General features: G+C 43.9%; 1 protein-coding gene across 1 annotated transcript in view; it reads left to right on the top strand.

Moving 5' to 3' along the window:
- The window catches only part of LOC108538804 (long-chain-fatty-acid--CoA ligase 5-like), a 45,362-nt gene that overhangs the window by 8,092 nt on the left and 20,107 nt on the right, over positions 1-17,163 (top strand). The gene's annotated exons all lie outside the window — the stretch shown is intronic.

Below are 17,163 nucleotides of genomic sequence, written 5' to 3'. Positions count from 1 at the left end.
ACCTATTTTTTTGTATTTTTAGTAGAGACAGGGTTTCACCATATTGGCCAAGCCGGTCTCAAACTCCTGACCTTAAGTGATCTGCCTGCCTAGGCCTCCCCAAAGTGCTGGGATTACAGGTGTGAGCCACTGCACCTGGCCTTCAGGATTTGCCAACTTTTTAGAAACCAGGAATATAGTGTCTGCTCCTGTCTGTATCTCATATGCCTCCTCAGCAGATGGGCAGACCCTTAGCTGGAGGGCAGCCAGGAATGACTTTTGTGCCTGGCAGCACCCAGCAAGGGTGAGGCAACCCCTGCAGCAGTGAGTCCAGCCATCACTGCTTATCACATTCTGCTGGAAATGTGTCTGGGTCTGTTTCTCCCCTGTGTGTCCGCACATCCTGAGTTCAGAAAGGGACTCTCTCACCAACTTGTCCCCCTGGCACAGGGCCTGACACTTCCCAGGTTCTCAACTCATTTTTTAAATAAATACACGAGATCTGGAGTTTGGAAGGTCAGACAGCCCATGCACTGCTGTGGTCAGGCCATAATATCAGCCTTCTTTGGGGGGAGCTGGTGGATCTCCCAGTCTTCATGGATTATTCTATTCTAAGAGTTGTGAGGTTGCGAGTGGCTCAAGTTGAGGATGTGGGGCTAGGGGAAAGCTAGGTCAGAGACAGGCCATGGTTCCTACAACTAGAAGTGCTCTGTTTAAATAGAAAAGAGGGCTTGTTGGCCGGGCGCAGTGGCTCACACCTGTAATCCCAGCACTTTGGAAGGCCTAGGATCAGGAGTTTGAGACCAGCCTGGCCAACATGGTGAAACTCCATCTCTGCTAAAATATNATCTCCCAGTCTTCATGGATTATTCTATTCTAAGAGTTGTGAGGTTGCGAGTGGCTCAAGTTGAGGATGTGGGGGCTAGGGGAAAGCTAGGTCAGAGACAGGCCATGGTTCCTACAACTAGAAGTGCTCTGTTTAAATAGAAAAGAGGGCTTGTTGGCCGGGCGCAGTGGCTCACACCTGTAATCCCAGCACTTTGGAAGGCCTAGGATCAGGAGTTTGAGACCAGCCTGGCCAACATGGTGAAACTCCATCTCTGCTAAAAATATAAAAACTAGCTGGGCATGGTGGTGGTCACCTGTAATCCCAGCTACTTGGGAGGCTGAGGCAGGAGAATCACTTGAACCCGGGAGGCGGAGGTTGCAGTGAGCTGAGGTCTTGCCACTGCACTCCAGCCTGAGTGGCAAGAGTGAAAGTCCATCTCAAAAAAAAAAGGAAAAAAAGAAAAAAGAAAAAAGAAATGAGGGGCTTGTTAAGACCTTTGCACAGAAGTGGAGGGGCAGTAATCGTTCAAGACCGTGATCATCTCTTTTCTTTTGGGACATCTCATAATAGAACATCTGATATTGGCAAGGATGTGAAAACTGAGGAAAAGGGAAGGAAAAGGGAGCTAGACTTGATTGAGGACTTCCCATGTGCTTGACAGCATACCAGCAGTTCTATACACAGCATCTCCTTTAAGTAGTGATTTTCACCTGCTCCTTCTGCGTACAGTGGCGGGGAACTGATGCTCAGTGACTTTAAGTAACTATCCCCAGGGCTACACATGTAGTAAGTGAGGAGCTGTTGCTCTGGTACCTGGAAGGGCATGACCTTGAAAGTTTGTCCCTGGAAATGACACCATTGACAAGAAAGCTTGTTGCCTGCACTATGGAACTGTTGACCCTTGACCACTGGTTGAGACAGGCAGTGCAAGGGCTGATGCTGCAGAGAACCAACGCAAGAAGTCCGCTTTCCCAACCTCTTGCCTCACCCTGGCACGGGTGACGGGGTCCTAGCACTTTGTCCGGCCTATCTTTTTACAGACCCCCTTATCAGATCCAGTGGATTTCTGACACTACTTCCTCTTACCCCAGTTCTCTCATAATATACTTGGTCAGCAGGCCTGGGATGCCCTTTGGGGGTGTCACTGATACAAGTTGTCCCGGGGTCAGGATTTGGACTGTGACTCACTTCAAGCCCAGTGGTGGATCAAGGTTGACTCTATCAACCTGAGCTCCTGTGGGATTTGTCACTTCTGGGGTCACATCCTGTGGGTGACTCAACTATCCTCTGCTATCTTAATGGACTGACTTAAAAGGCTCTTGGTATTTGACTTAACATGACATTTCCTGATAAATGTACTCAGCTCACTGGCCAAGGCCTGGCCCCACCCAGGCTCTTTGGAGTATGTGAAGGCAATGGCTCCAGTGGTGCAGTGTCTGCACTGGGCCCCATGCACCATCTCATTCATCCTTGAAGACATCCCCCCCGCCGCCCGCTTTTAACTACAGATGGACCCTCCATCTCCAGCAGAAATACCTCTTCACCATTTACCTCCCCTAAATGTCCCACTTGCCCCACTTTAGTGCCTCTAGCACATCTGGCCATTCCCCTTCTCCACTTCCACTTGGCTCCATCCAACCTAATGAGATGATTGGTCTCTCCATGAGGAAAGTAGATAGAGAGACACAGACAACAGTTGAGAAAGATGGTTTGGTGGCAGCGCCACTGGCTGGAATCATAGTTGAGATCTTACTAGACATCAGCTTGATTGGTAGAATTATCTTTTTTTTTTTTTTTAGACAGGTCTCACTCTTGTCACTCTGCACATCCAGGCTCCCAGGCTGGAGTGCAGTGGCGGGATCATGGATCACTGCAACCTCAACCTCCCAGGCTCAACAGTCCTCCTACCTCATTCTCCTGAGTACCTGGGACTATAGGCATGCCCAGCTAAATTTTTTATTTTTGTAAAGATGGGGGTCACACTATGTTGCCCAGGCTGGTCTCGAACTCCTGGCCTCAAACGATCCTCCAGCCTCAGCCTCAGCCTCCAAAGTGCTGAGATCACAGGGATGGACCATCATGTCTGGCCAGATCATCATCTTTGCCCCTGGAAAAGAGACAATTGGCAATAAAGCCAGGGGATCAAGGATCACACATCTTTGAGGTTCTAGTGTTCCATCAGCCATCTTAATGTGCTCCAGTCTGCACTGGCCTCTTCCTCCTTCAAACCCATGAGCTCACTGCACACACTGAAGCATTCTGTAAGAGTTGCTAGGACTAGATAGACCCATAAGTACCCAGATGGCAGAAACTATATCAGCCAAGTGTTTGTCCCTCAGCACATGGCACAGTGCTGAACAGGCAGGTCCACAATTTTTGTTTACTTTGCTGAAAATAAATGTATAGGCTGGGTACAGTGGCTCACACTTGTAATCCCAGCACTTTGGGAGGCCGAGGCGGGTAGATCACTTGAGGTCAGAGTTCGAGACCAGCCTGACCAACATGGTGAAACCCCCTCTACTAAAAATACAAAACTTAGCCAGGTGTGGTGAGGCACACTTGTAATCCCAGCTACTCAGGAGGCTGAGGCAGGAGAATCGCTTGAGCCCTGGAGGCAGAGGTTGCAGTGAACTGAGATCGTACCACTACACTCTAGCCTGAGTGACAGAGTGAGACTGTCTCAAAAAAAAAAAGAAGCCGGGTGTGGTGGCTCACGCCTGTAATGCTATAATGCTAGCACTTTGCGAGGTCGAGGTGGGCAGGTCACGAGGTCAGGAGTTTGAGACCAGACTGGTCATATGGTGAAACCTAGTCTCTACTAAAAATACAAAAATTAGCTGGGCATGGTGGCATGTGCCTGTAGTCCCAGCTACTCAGGAGGCTGAGGCAAAAGAATCGCTTGACTCTGTCTCAAAAAATAAATAATTAATTAATTAAAAAAAAAAAACAAACGTATAAGTAAGTTAAAAGGGCAGAGGGTAAATGTATCCCTTGCCACACACACACTTCTCCAGCCCACCAGGTGCTGCCAAAGTTGAGCGCATCCCATAGAGCGCTGGTCTCAAAAGCATCATGACTGCCTGGAGAATTGGCTTAATCTTCTACTGGACCAGAAGTTCTGAGCATGTTTTCCTGTGCTAAACACACTGCCTGGCACACAGTAGGTGCTTGAATACCCAAATGGATGCATTATTAGGGAACCCTGACCTCACTCAGGTTGGGTTGCTTAGCGTTGCCCTTCTCGTGGCATGAAACCCCTGGCTGTGGCATTCTTGAGGAAGACTCCGCCGACCCTGTCCTGCTCTGTGCATAGGAGCACATTCTGTTCCTTGTGGGATTGAACACTGCAGATTTTCCTTCAACAGACTGTCTTCGCTAGTTGCCTTTCTCTCAAATTGTGCCAATGGTGAGTAAAAAGTGAAAGTGGTTTGGTAACAGCAGCTTCCCACGGTGTCTCAGGTGCCGCGCTAGGTGCAGTGGAATCCACAGGTGAGGATGGTCACTATGTGCGTGAGTCTATAGTGCGTGAGTCTATATTCGACAGGAATAGACCTCACAGCACAGGGAGGTCTACTGACACACAGACGTCCATGAGTCACTGGAAGCCTCACTGGGACCCAAACCTGAGGAAAGGGCTTATTCTGTTCCACCTCTCCTAACTCTTCGGAGCTCTGGCTCCTGTAGCTTTTCCTGTGCAATTCAGCAGCAAAGATCTCACCAGTGGATCTGCATCGAATGGTCCAGGACACCTGTCTGAAGCCTAGACTCTTAACCCTTTCTCTGCCAGCTGTCTTACACATTGGGACTGTTAGATGCCATCTAGCAATTGGGCTTGGAAGAGAGATATGAGAGGTTATTATCACTTACCTTTTAAAAAATTATCTAAGCAATCACATTGAATCTTTCCATGGTGTGGAAACTACTACTTAGCTACCACTTGGTGTTTTAATAGGGCTTCCTTTGGTAATGCTGTCTCCCTGCTCTATCCACCACATCTCTGCGGAGATGATAAGAAGGACCTTCCCCGCTGGGTGCCACGGCTCATGTCTGTAATTCCAGAACTTTAGGAGGCTGAGACAGGCAGATCGCTTGAGCCCAGGAGTTCAAGGCCAGGCTGGGCAACTTAGGGAGACCCCATCTCTACAAAAAACTTAAAAATTAGTCGAGTGTGTTGGTGCACACCTGTAGTCTCAGATACTTGGAAGGCTGAGGTGGATCACTTAAGCCTGGGAAGTTAACACTGCAGTGAGCTGAGCGTGGGAGGATGGGGTTGCCATGAGCTGTGATAGCATCACTGCATTCCAGCCTAAGCAACAAAATAAATACATAAATAAATAAAATAAGGCCCTTCCCATCTGCCTGGGGCCATGGCTGTTATAAGACAGTGGCTTGAGCATCCATGCACGCTGGTGAGTGGCTGGGAAATCATCAGCAGGCTGTAGGTCAGGATCTCAGACCATCCTTCCTTCTTAGCTACTTGAAATGAACATTGAAAGACACACTTTCAGGGCCCCTCGGCCCCGTGACTCAGCGTTCACCTTTGCTCTGGTTTCTTATCGGCTAGGGAAATGGATGAAAAAGGTTTCCACCCACAGAGCTGCTGTCCAGCTGGATTACTTAGTGGCTGAGAAGCATTTTATACAACATGAGGGCTTGAAAGAGGCTGTGTGTCGAATGTAGCTTCGGTAGTGGGAGAGCCACGCTTGGAGAAACAAAGCTGAGGTATATGCTTAGGTGCATTCACGTGAAATGCCACCAACCAAGGTGGTAGGATTTTCTAAAGTAGCTGCCTGTGTTGGAGGTGGGATTATATGGAGCTGTTCATTTTATTGTTCTTTTCTTTTTTTTAAGCACAAATATTTCAGAAGAAACAGTACACATCAAGTGTTACCTTCCCAGTGAGACTACTCTAAACCTCCCTAATTCAAACTCATCTGCTGGATGCAGTGGTTCATGCCTGTAATCCCAACACTTTGGGAGGCTGAGGCAGGTGGATCACTTGATACCAGGAGCTCAAGTCCAGCCTGGTCAACATGGCAAAAACTATCTCTCCTAAAAATACAAGAATTAGCCAGGCATGCATCCATAATCCCAGCTACTTGGAAGGCTGAGGCATGAGAATCGCTTGAACCCAGGAGGCAGAGGTTGCAGTGAGCTGAGATCACACCACTGCGTTCCAGCCCGGGCAACAGAGCGAGACTCTGTCTCAATAAAGAAAGAAAGAAAGAAAGAAAGAAAGAAAGAGAGAGAGAGAGAGAGAGAGAGAGAGAGAGAGAGAGAGAGAGAAAGAAAACCAGTAAAAACTCATCTCCCTGCTGTATTCCCAATTCTCTTTCCCTGCTCTTGTTGTTTTTGTTGTTCCATAGTCCAATATAATCTAGTTATTGCTCAGGCTTGTTGTCAAACTCCCCAATATAATTCAACCGCATGAGGGCAGGGTTTTCCCTGCTGTATCTCCAACACCTGGAACAATACCACATATACAGCCAAGTCCTTGAGTAACTTTTGGCTGAATGATGGAGTAGCCAAGACTTTCAAGAAATCCAGTCATGATTCCTCCTCTTCCACCTGTCTTTTTCTTGTTTTTTGTTTTGTTTTGTTGTTTTGTTTTTGAGACAGGGTCTTGCTCTGTTGCCCTGGCTGGAGTGCAGTGGCACAGTTATAGCTCACTGCAGCCTTGACCTCCCTGGCTCAAGTGATCCTCCCACCTCAGGCTCCCAAGTAGCTGGGACTATAGACATGCACCACCAAGCCAGGCTAATTTTCGTAATTTTTGTAGAGACAGGGCCTCACCGTGTTCCCCAGACTGGTCTCAAACTCCTGAGATCAAGCAATACATCCACCTCAGCCTTCCAAAGTACTGGGATTTTAGGCGTGAGCCACCGCACCCGACCTCCATCTCTCTTTTTCTGCGAGGATTATCTTTTCAGAAACACAAATGCGTATATAATTCATTGCAATTGAGAAGATAATGTACACACTGTCCAAATATATTTTTCTTTCTCCCTGGCAGCACATCATAAGCTCTTTTCATGTTATTACCTACAGATCGACTTTCTTTTTTAAAATACCTGGCCAGAATTCCATTGTGTGGAAGTATTATAATTTGTTTCATTATTCTCCTATCAAGGAAGGCTTTCCTAGGCTTTTGGATTAGCCTATATGGAAAAAGTCCAGTAGATTGTCCTCCAGGGAAAGCTATTCTCAGCTACCCAAGCTATTTAAAGTGATACAAAATCCAAAGGGTCAACAATTCTATAGCTTTAATGATGATAAATATAATAGCTAAATACATGAACTTATGTGCCAGGCGTGGTCCTAAGCACTTTATATATCCATTAACTCTTTTAATCATGGTGACAGCCTTAGAAGGGAGACACCATTATTGTCATTTTGTAGATGAGAAACCACAGAGAATTAAATTATCTGCCCCAGGTCACAAAGAAAATGACCAAGAAGAGCTTGAGCCCAACTAGTCTGAGCCCACATTCTTAACCTGTACTTTACATGTGATTTGTGATGTAGTTTATTGATCTCATGTCTTTCTATGAGATAAGTTGATAGTAGAATTACTAGGTGAAAGGGCATACATTTTATGATGTGGTAGAGGGCAATGGGGACTTCTCTAAGAGACGGCACCAAATGTACATTTCCACAATTCATGTTGCATTTCTCACTGTTTCATCCCTGGAATCTGATGCACGGGGGAAAGGCATGTCATTTAAATTTGCATTCTTAAGAACTGTAAGCAAAGTTGAATGTCTTTCCCTAATTGTAAGTAACTTGCTTGTTTTGCTGTGAACTTTCAGGACATCCCCTCTGCCCTTGCTTTACTGGGTTGAATTTTGTTTTTCATTGACTTTTGAGTTTCTTATTAAAGAAATTAACTCTTAGCCTGTCAGAGGGGTTCGATACTTTTTCCTCAAGTGTCTTTGTCTCTGGTATCTTTTCTGTTGGGGAAGTTTTATTTTATATAATCAAACTTGCCAACATTTCTGTTTATAGATTTTAGGTGTTATGTCTGTCTTGAGTCTTCTCCGTGCCAAATTATAAGAGAAAAATCTCTCCATCCTTTTTCACTCCAACTATTCTTATGGTTTTCATTGTTTTATACTTAAGTCTTTGACCTATCTTCAACTTACTTTTGTTGTAGGAATAAGAGAGTAGACAGCTTAGTGTATTCTCTCCTAATGGCTAACCAGTTGTCTCAGTACATTTATTTTAAGTGAAATAAAACTATTTTGATTTGAAATGCAATTTAGCACATGATAATAGCATCTACTGGGCGTGTTTCAGGATGATTTTATTAAATAGGTTTGTCTATTCATGACCAACAGAAAACTCCTATAGCTGTTTTGTTTTGTTTTGTTTTGTTTTTTGAGGCAGAGTCTGGCTCTGTTGCCCAGGCTGGAGTGCAGTGGTGCAATCTTGGCTCACTGCAACCTCCACCTCCTGGGTTCAAGCAATTCTCCTGCCTCAAACTCCCAAGTAGCTGAGCTTATAAGCACATGCCACCACGCCCAGTTAATTTTTGTATTTTGAGTAGGCCCAGGGTTTCACCATGTTGGCCAGGCTGGTCTTGAACTCCTGACCTCAAGTGACCTGCTCGCCTCGGCCTTCCAAAGCGCTGGGATTACAGGCATGAGCTACTGCACCCAACCAGAAAACTCCTATAGCTCTATAGTAAGTATTTAAATTTGGTAATGATTACTGCACTGCTACCTACCCAATTCTTGCTATTTTTCAAAATTGTTTCACTCTTTGTTAAGTTTTATTTTTTTCTGGATGTACTTTATAATTGGCATTTTAGTTCCCAAGAAAGTCTTCATTAGGGTTGCATTAAATGTATAGATACCTTTAAGGTGACAGAAACCTTGAATATTTCAGGCATGTCTTTCCATTTTTCTAGCCTTCTTAAGTACTTCAGATCTAAACTTTTAAAATAGAGGTTTTACACATTTATTCTTATATACAATATTGTGAATAGCATCTTTTTCATGACTTCTAAATTAGTTATTTGTATAAAATAAAGGAAAACTATTACCTTTCTGCATACCAATTTTAGTAACTGGCCACCTCTGAATTATCTCAGTAATTATAAAAATGAAATGTACTAATTACCTCTTATTTCCTTAGAGGGTTTTTAGAATTTCTCCTCTCAGTTCTTTTTTTAAGTTTTGTTTTGTTTTTTTTAATTGGGAGAGATGACCACAGATTTTTATCTCAGATCTGAATGTTGACCCTTTGGATTTTGAATCATTTTAAGTAGCTTGGGTAGCTGAGAATAGCTTCCCTTGGGGACAATCTACTGGGCTTTTCCATATGATGCTTTTCTCTGACTGAGTTTTGTGAAGCAGGATCATTGTCTCAAATCACCTCATCGGTCATTTCCCTAGTAGAAGAAATCTACTTGTGATACAGGAAAGCAAACTAGTTTAAGAAAATATTTTTTAAAAGCCTTTCATCCCGAGGCTCTGAGGAAATTGGGTGAAGCACCTTGCAACTGAACACACACCTGGTTCATGTTCATAGCGTCTAAAGGAAAAGGTTATCAGATCTTTCCAGGTGTGCTCATGATGCTAATGGTTGGTAACTTCATGTTGACCTTTTGTCATTACTTTTGGGTTTGTCTAGAAATACTGACTCTGTAGTCAAGGACTGAGAGAGAGGTCTCCTAGGTTGAGGGTGGCAGGAATGCAGAAAAAATGATTTTGGAAGCTGGGTTAGAAATGGAAAGCCCAGCTCAAAAAGCAAAACTTTCATATACTGCCTCCTAAATAACAAACAGGTCTCTCTGGAGTCATAAGTTGTAAAGACTTTTGACATGGTCTCTAGGAGAGAGTAGGTAATTCCTAGTATGGAAAAATGTGTTAACTAATTGGGTGTAAGAACTTGGGGATGCTGGTCTCCCTTTTAATTAGTTTTCTGTCACCATAGGATGAGCCCATACATGCAAGAGAACACAGAAATCAATTAAATACAAATTAACGAAGGCACTTTTTTTTTTTTTTTTTTTTAGTTTTCTTTTCTTTTCTTTTATTATACTTTATGTTCTAGGGTACATATGCACAACGTGCAGTTTGTTACATATGTATTACATGTGCCATTTTGGTGCTGCACCCATTAACCTCGTCATTTACATTAGGTATATCTCCTAATGCAATCCCTCCCCGCTCTTCCCACCCCACAACAGCCCTGGTGTGTGATGTTCCCCTGCCTGTGTCCAAGTTGATGTCATTGTTCAGTTCCCACCCATGAGTGAGAATATGGCATTGTTTGGTTTTCTGTTCTTGTTGAAGTTGCCTGAGAATGGAATGTTTCCAGCTGCATCCATGTCCCCATAAAGGACACGAACTAAAAATCATGCCTTTTTTATGGCTGCACAGTTTTTCCCATGTATATTATGTGCACATTTCTTAATTTCCCAGTCTCGTCATTGATGGACATTTGGGTTGGTTCCACGTCTTTGCTATTGTGAATAGTGCCACAACAAACATACGTGTGCATGTGTCTTTATAGCAGCATGATTTATAATCCTTGGGGTATATACGCAGTAATGGGATGGCTGGGTCAAATGGTATTTCTAGTTCTAGATCCTTGAGGAATCGCCACACTGTCTTTCACAATGGTTGAACTAGTTTATACTCCCACCAACAGTGGGATTTCTGCACATCCTCTCCAGCACCTGTTGTTTCCTGATGAAGGCAGATTTTTTAAAGCTTATCATTGCAATTTATATCTTATTATTGCACACACAAAACAAATAGTTCTCCAGGCCTAAAAGCAAAGATAATTTGCTTTATTGTCCTTAGACTTCCAGAAATTCAAGGTAACAGAATGATTTCTTTCTTCCCTTTTTTTTTTTAGGCAGAGTCTTGCTCTGTCACCCCCCAGGCTGGAGTGCAGTGGTGTGATCTCAGCTCACTGCAACTTCTGCCTCCCAGGTTCAAGGAATTCTTGTGCCTGAGCCTCCCGAGTAGCTGGGGTTATAGGCATGCAACACCACACCTGGCTAACTTTTCGTATTTTTGGTAGAGACAGGGTTTCACCATGTTGGCCAGGCTGGTCTCGAACTCCTGGCCTCAAGTGATCTGCCCTCCTTGGCCTCCCAAAGTGCTGTGATTACAGGCGTGAGTCACTGCTCCTAGTCCAGTAGGATTTATTTCTTGGCTGGACTTTCTGCCTACTTAAACCATGTAGATAACTTCATTCCAACTCTTCTAAGCCTGGAGGAGTAGATGGATCTTGAATGGTCCTTAATGTGTGTCAGAAATACACCCCTGTCACCATCCACTATCCCTATCCAATACCTTACGTAAGTATTTATTAGGAAGTAATCCTCTCCAGATTTGCCTGAATGACTTCTTATGATCTAAGATTTGGGAGTTTGAGGGTGGGGTGTTTGTACTGCAGGGAAAATGAGTTAACTGAGAGTATATGGAATAAGCAATTGTGACCTAGAAAACTGTTCATTTGCTCAACAACCACTTGCTGAAAGTTTTTTTATGTGCCAGGCATGGTGAGGGCATGAGAGGCACGGCAGGAAACAAAATTAAAATCTCTGTTCCAAAGAGAACATCAGCTCAGTGGGCACAATGAATGATAAGGAGCTAGGACTATTTCCCAGTGAACAGTGTTGTGGAGAAGAGAACACAAAGTCCATGACACTGACTAGAAAGGAAAAGACAATATTCAATGAGGTGATCAGAAACAGTGGGCCTCGGAGGAAGTGACGTTTGAGGTGAGGCCTGACTGCTCAGCAGTACACAAAAATTTCAGATCTGGGGAAACGTTCCAGGCAAAGAGAAGAGCAAATCCAGAGGCTCTGGGGTGGGAACAGACTTCAAAGAGTGTTTGAGTGGGATATACATAGGAAAAATGCAATCTTTTAAAAGATAGAGACTATCAAAAGAAAATGATATTTAGCCAATAGGGATAGTATGAAAGATTCAGAGCAATAAACATAGTTGACCAAAAATTTAAATATTAGAGTAGAAGGAGCCATGTAGGACATTTATCCAAAGAAAAGGAGACTAAATGAAGACATGCTGCCCCAAGTCCACAAAGGGAAAAAAATTCAAAGCTGAATATGGGGTGATCATAACCTAGACACCAAGAATGGTCCAGGAAGCGTGCACAGAGGTGTGAAGGCAGAAGGCGTCCTTCAGCTAACTTGGGAATAAAACATGTTAGGAGCCAGGAGATGAGTGACTGTGGCTCCGGTCATCCATCCACAGGGAAGGGGAGGGCCCTGGAGTGGATCAAGGACAAGGATGGTGGACAAATGGGTACCCTGGGGTCTGAGGCCAAGGCATGTCACCATCACCACGTCAAAAAGCGGAGTAAGCCTTTTGACATGGGCCGTCCTGGAGTGTATTGTGGCTTGTTCAGCCATTTGCATATTACGTGAAACAGGAAATCCCAGATACAGCATGACAGAGCTCTCTTTCCTCTTTTCTTTACCACTGTTGTGCTTCTCCCTACCCTAAACAGGAGTAATGTTAAAAGGAAGAGGAAATGCCAGTCATGCCCACTGCTTGCAGGGGATCCTGTGGAGTGACTAAACCAGAACTGTAGTTTGAGTCACACAGAACATGTGACAAAAGGGGGTGACTTTTTTTCCCCTTGTTTATTTGAACTTCCTTGGAAGTGTTAACAGATTCTAATAGTCAGAATGGTAACCAGAGCTTCCCACTCCTGTCATGGTTTGACCCAGGGGTCTCACCTTCTCTCAGGCCCTTAGTTTCTCCCCCTTAAACAGTGAGAGAGTTACATGATACAGTTGCAAATCCTCTCAGCACTAACCTTGTAAGGTTAAACATGTTTGAGTGTATTGGGCGTTTAAAAGGAGACTATAAACCAGGCGCAGTGGCTCATGCCTGTAATCCCAGCACTTTGGGAGGCTAAGGTGGGAAGATCACTTGAGCCCAGCGTTCAGAACCAGCCTAGTGAGACCCCATATTTAAAAAAAAATTGTTAATTGTAAAACAATAAAATAAAAGAGATTATCAAGATAGTAAAAGACAACCTACAGAATGGAAGAAAATATTGCAAATCATATCTCTGATAAGTGTTGTGTATATATACATATATTACCTAATTTTTAAATGGGCAAAAGACTTGAGCAGACATTTCTTCAAAAAAGAAATACAAATGGCCAAGAAGCACATAAAAAAATGATCAACATCCTTAGTCATTAGAGAAATGCAAATCAAACCCACAATGAGATGCCACTTCACACCTATTAGAATGGCTATTTAAATAGACAAACAAACATAAAGAAAGTAGCAGTGTTAGGGAGAATGGAATGGAGAGAAATTGGAACCCTCTTACATTGCTGGTTGGATATAAAATGGTGCAGCTACTGTGGAAAACAGTTTGGTGGTTCCTCAAAAAATTAAACATAAAATTAGCATTGACTCAGCAATTTCTCTCCTAGGTCTACACCCTAAAGAATTGGAAAAAGATATTCAAACAAAAACTGTATAGAAATGCCCATAATAGCTCTGTTCACAATATCAAAAGTAGAAACAACCCAAATATTCATCAACTGGTAGGTTGGTAGGTAGGTAGGTAGGTAGACAGATAGATAGATAGATAGATAGATAGATAGATAGATAGATAGATAGAGTGTAGTCTATCCATACAATGGGATAACATTGAGCCTTAAAAAGAAACGAAGTACAGACATACTACCGCATGAATGAATCTTAAAATTATACTATATAAAAGAAGTCAGACACAAAAAGTCACATATATGGTTTCATTTATATGAAACATTTAGAATAGATAAATCCATAGCAACGGAAAGCAGCCCAGTCCTTTCTCTAGAGGCTGGGCATTGAAGGGATTGGGAAATGACTGTTAATGTGTTCAGGATTTCTTATTTTATGGTGATGAAAATGTTCTGGAACTAAATAGATGTGATGGTTGCACAACATTGTGAATGTACTAAATACTGCCCGATTGTACATTTTAAAGTGGTTAGTTCTACATTATGTAAATTGTATCTCAATTTTTTTAAAAATTGAGGAAGGGCCGGGTGCAGTGGCTGACGCCTGTAATTCCAGCACTTTGGGAGGCCAAGGTGGGTGGATCACATGAGGTCAGGAATTTGAGACCAGCCTGGCCAACATGATGAAACCCTCGTCTCTACTAAAAATGCAAAAAATTAGACGGGCATGGTGCCGGGCAACTGTAATCCCAGCTACTCAGGAGGCTGAGGCAGGAGAATCGCCTGGACCCGACAGGCAGAGGTTGTAGTCAGTCGAGATCACACCACTGCACTCCAGCCAGACTCTGCCTCAAAAAAAAAAAAAAATTTGAGGAAGGAACCATGTGAAATTCTGTGCACCTCCTACTTGAGTTGGATACCTGGTCAGTGGTAGCAAACTAAGTAAGCTATTTCCATTGACAAATACAAATAAATCCTTCCTTCATTGTCTTCCTTAAATAAAATTCCTTGCCAATATAGGCAAGGTACTCTCATTCTCATGAAACTGTGGCTTTGAAATGTGTAAATATCTCCCTTGTTTGTAACGAAGTGGTCAGTCTTGTTCTATTTGTGGGTAATATGATTGAAGTCTGTCTCCAAGGAGTAGTCAAACATTAACAGACCGTGATCCAAATTAAACTACGAAATGTGTTCTCGTTTATCCCATGCCAGACCTTTAAAAACGGATGTTAGTTAAAATTGAGGTTTCACAAAATGCAGTCTTCTGGGTTTTCTGGGGTGGGGGGCAGAATTCTGACAATCTGTGACCCGTAGTATTTTTACTATGTGGTGACAATCACCTGAGATTGACAGCAAGTGCCCCCTTGAGGCTGACCGTAGATTCTCTGTCCGTTTTCTCCCCTATGTATTACCAGTCAGGTTATTCACTCTCCTTCCTGACCCCACCCCCATATCACCACAAATGAAAAGAAATTCAATTTTTAGACCCTAATTCAAAGACATTTTTTGCAAAGTCTTCTATTAAAATATAAATGTGCCATCTGGAAGAAGAGGGCAGAAATCCTTAGTGCAACCATTTTTTCCCGTAGTCGAACAGGAGGGTGTTGGTAAGGATCTCTTAATTTGTGGGTGTGATTGAGGCAGAGGGAAAAAGCCCAGATAAAATATCACCAGTCTGGGGTGGTCGTGGTGGCTGACACCTGTAATCCCAGCACTTCGGGAGGCCAAGGTAGGAGGACCGCTTGAGCCCAGGGATTTGAAACCAGCCTGGGCAGCATGGTGAGGCCGTGTCTTTACAAAAAATTAAAGAAGTGGCTGGGCGCAGTGGCTCACACCTGTAATCCCAGCACTTTGGGAGGCCAAGGCGGGCGGATCACGAGGTCAGGAGATCAAGACCATCCTGGCTAACATGGTGAAATGCCATCTCTACTAAAAATACAAAAAATTAGCCAGGCGTAGTGGCAGGCACCTGTAGTCCCAGCTACTTGGGAGGATGAGGCAGGAGAATGGCATCAACCTGGAAGGCAGAGCTTGCACTGAGCCGAGATCGCACCACTGCACTCCAGCCTGGGCAACACAGCAAGACTCTGTCTCAAAAAAAAAAAAAAAAAAAACTACAGAATTAACTGGGTGTGGTGGCACACACCTGTGGTCCCAGTTACTCAGGAGGCTGAGGTGGGAGGTTCACCTGAGCCCACGAGGTTGAGGCTGCAGTGAGCCAGAATTGTGCCACTGCACTCCAGCCTGGGCAACAGAGTAAGACCCTGTCTCAAACATATATATATATATATATATATATCTCCAGTCTTGTCACAATATCCCAGCCTGCAGGGGGTGGCTGGTGGTGGACTGGATGGGAGAGCACAAAACAGGCATAGGCTTCTCCTCCCCTTTAGCACTGCCACCTGCTTTTTCAATTTCACAGTCTTCCCTGAGGCAGTCCCCCTTCTCTGCCTGGGCTTTATGGCTAGCTTTTGAATGCTTTTGCATCCTGGAGTGCCACCTCATCATACAAGCCCAGGTAAGGCTGAATTCCAAAAATCCCAGCTTTCAGAATCCTGCCAGGTGGTCACAGTAGCACTCTTGTTATTATGTAACCTAGCACCTGTGGGACCTTGCTTTTATTTTTGTTTTGACTTCTTTCTCTCCCCTTGAATGCAATATGGAAAGAACCAAGGAGTTGAGGACTATTATCCCAGTTTCTGAAAGTTCAGTTTTCTCCTCTAAAATGGAAAGGGACTCTCCAAAGTCGGGTAATAACTCATCAAGGGGCAGAAAGATAGTAAGAGTGGCCCAGGATTTCTTGTGACTGTTCCTGCCCCCACACAAAATTCCTGCATCTTGTGGCCTTTCTCAGACTACAGTGAAGTGTGTTTCCCTTGTTAAAGAAGTTTCCAGGTGGCAGCTAATGGCAGCTGTCCAAAGCTCTAAGGGCAACTGTGATCTTGATCTGATCCAACTTTTAATTGAGCTTGCTTTGTGTTTTGATTATCAGTGGGCATGTGCGGCCTCATCTCTGAGCTGTTGTTTCATCAGGCATTGCAGTAAACTTTGAAGAATGCAAATTCTGAACTTCATGTGCTGTCACCTGTAAGGTGCTAGAAACATTCAATCCCCTTGAATTCTGTGACTAGAACCTGTAAGAAAAAGTGAATTGTCTTTTTGTAGATTTTCATAGAGAAGTAGCGATAGGTAATGATGGGTGAATCTGGACAAGTCACTTTATCCCAAAGCGTTCATTTCCTCTTCAGTGAAATACTACTTTATAGTGTTGTTTGGCCTAAATTAAACAAACCATGCAAAAAGCCCAGCCCTATGCCTGGCATACAGGAAGTGCTCATGTGTTTGCTGCTATTATATTCTCTTATTCCGGTTTGAAAGCTGTGAGGCAGCAACTTTCCAGGAAAAGGTGGCTTCAACAAGGGTGTGCTCCTAGGACCTACCCGAAAGTTAGTCTCTCCTATTAGAATAGTTTGAAGCTGAACTTGGCTGAAAACTATAAGAAAGGCTGGGTTGGGGGAAGCCTTTGTTGCTTTTAGTTTCTTGAGATCTCTTCTTGACCTAACTCTTCAATCCTCACCACGTGTCACCCATTCTCCAGCACTGTTTCTGTGCACCTGACTGACGTTTGCCTCGTAGTAAAATGATTCCTCTGGGCTCCCTGGGGGAGAGAATGTTGGGCATAGCAAGTTGTAATGCTGTTGATCTTGGAAACCCTTCCGATGTTCCAAAAAAGAAAGCAATGAGCAAGACATATCTAGCCAGCAGGAAATACCCTTCATACAAAATGGTTAATTTCTAAAACCTGTGGCATCACAGCGACCGATCTCTTCTGTTTGGCTTATATGGGGGAAGTCCAGCTGGAAGAGTCCTTCCTGACCCGTTGTCTGCCTGGGCAGAG

The sequence above is a fragment of the Rhinopithecus bieti genome, unplaced genomic scaffold (assembly GCF_001698545.2).
Source record: "Rhinopithecus bieti isolate Rb0 unplaced genomic scaffold, ASM169854v2 scaffold_13348, whole genome shotgun sequence".
Classification (NCBI taxonomy): Eukaryota; Metazoa; Chordata; class Mammalia; order Primates; family Cercopithecidae; genus Rhinopithecus; species Rhinopithecus bieti.
The sequence above is the reverse complement of the archived record's forward strand: the minus strand, read 5'-3'. Positions and strand labels throughout refer to the sequence as shown.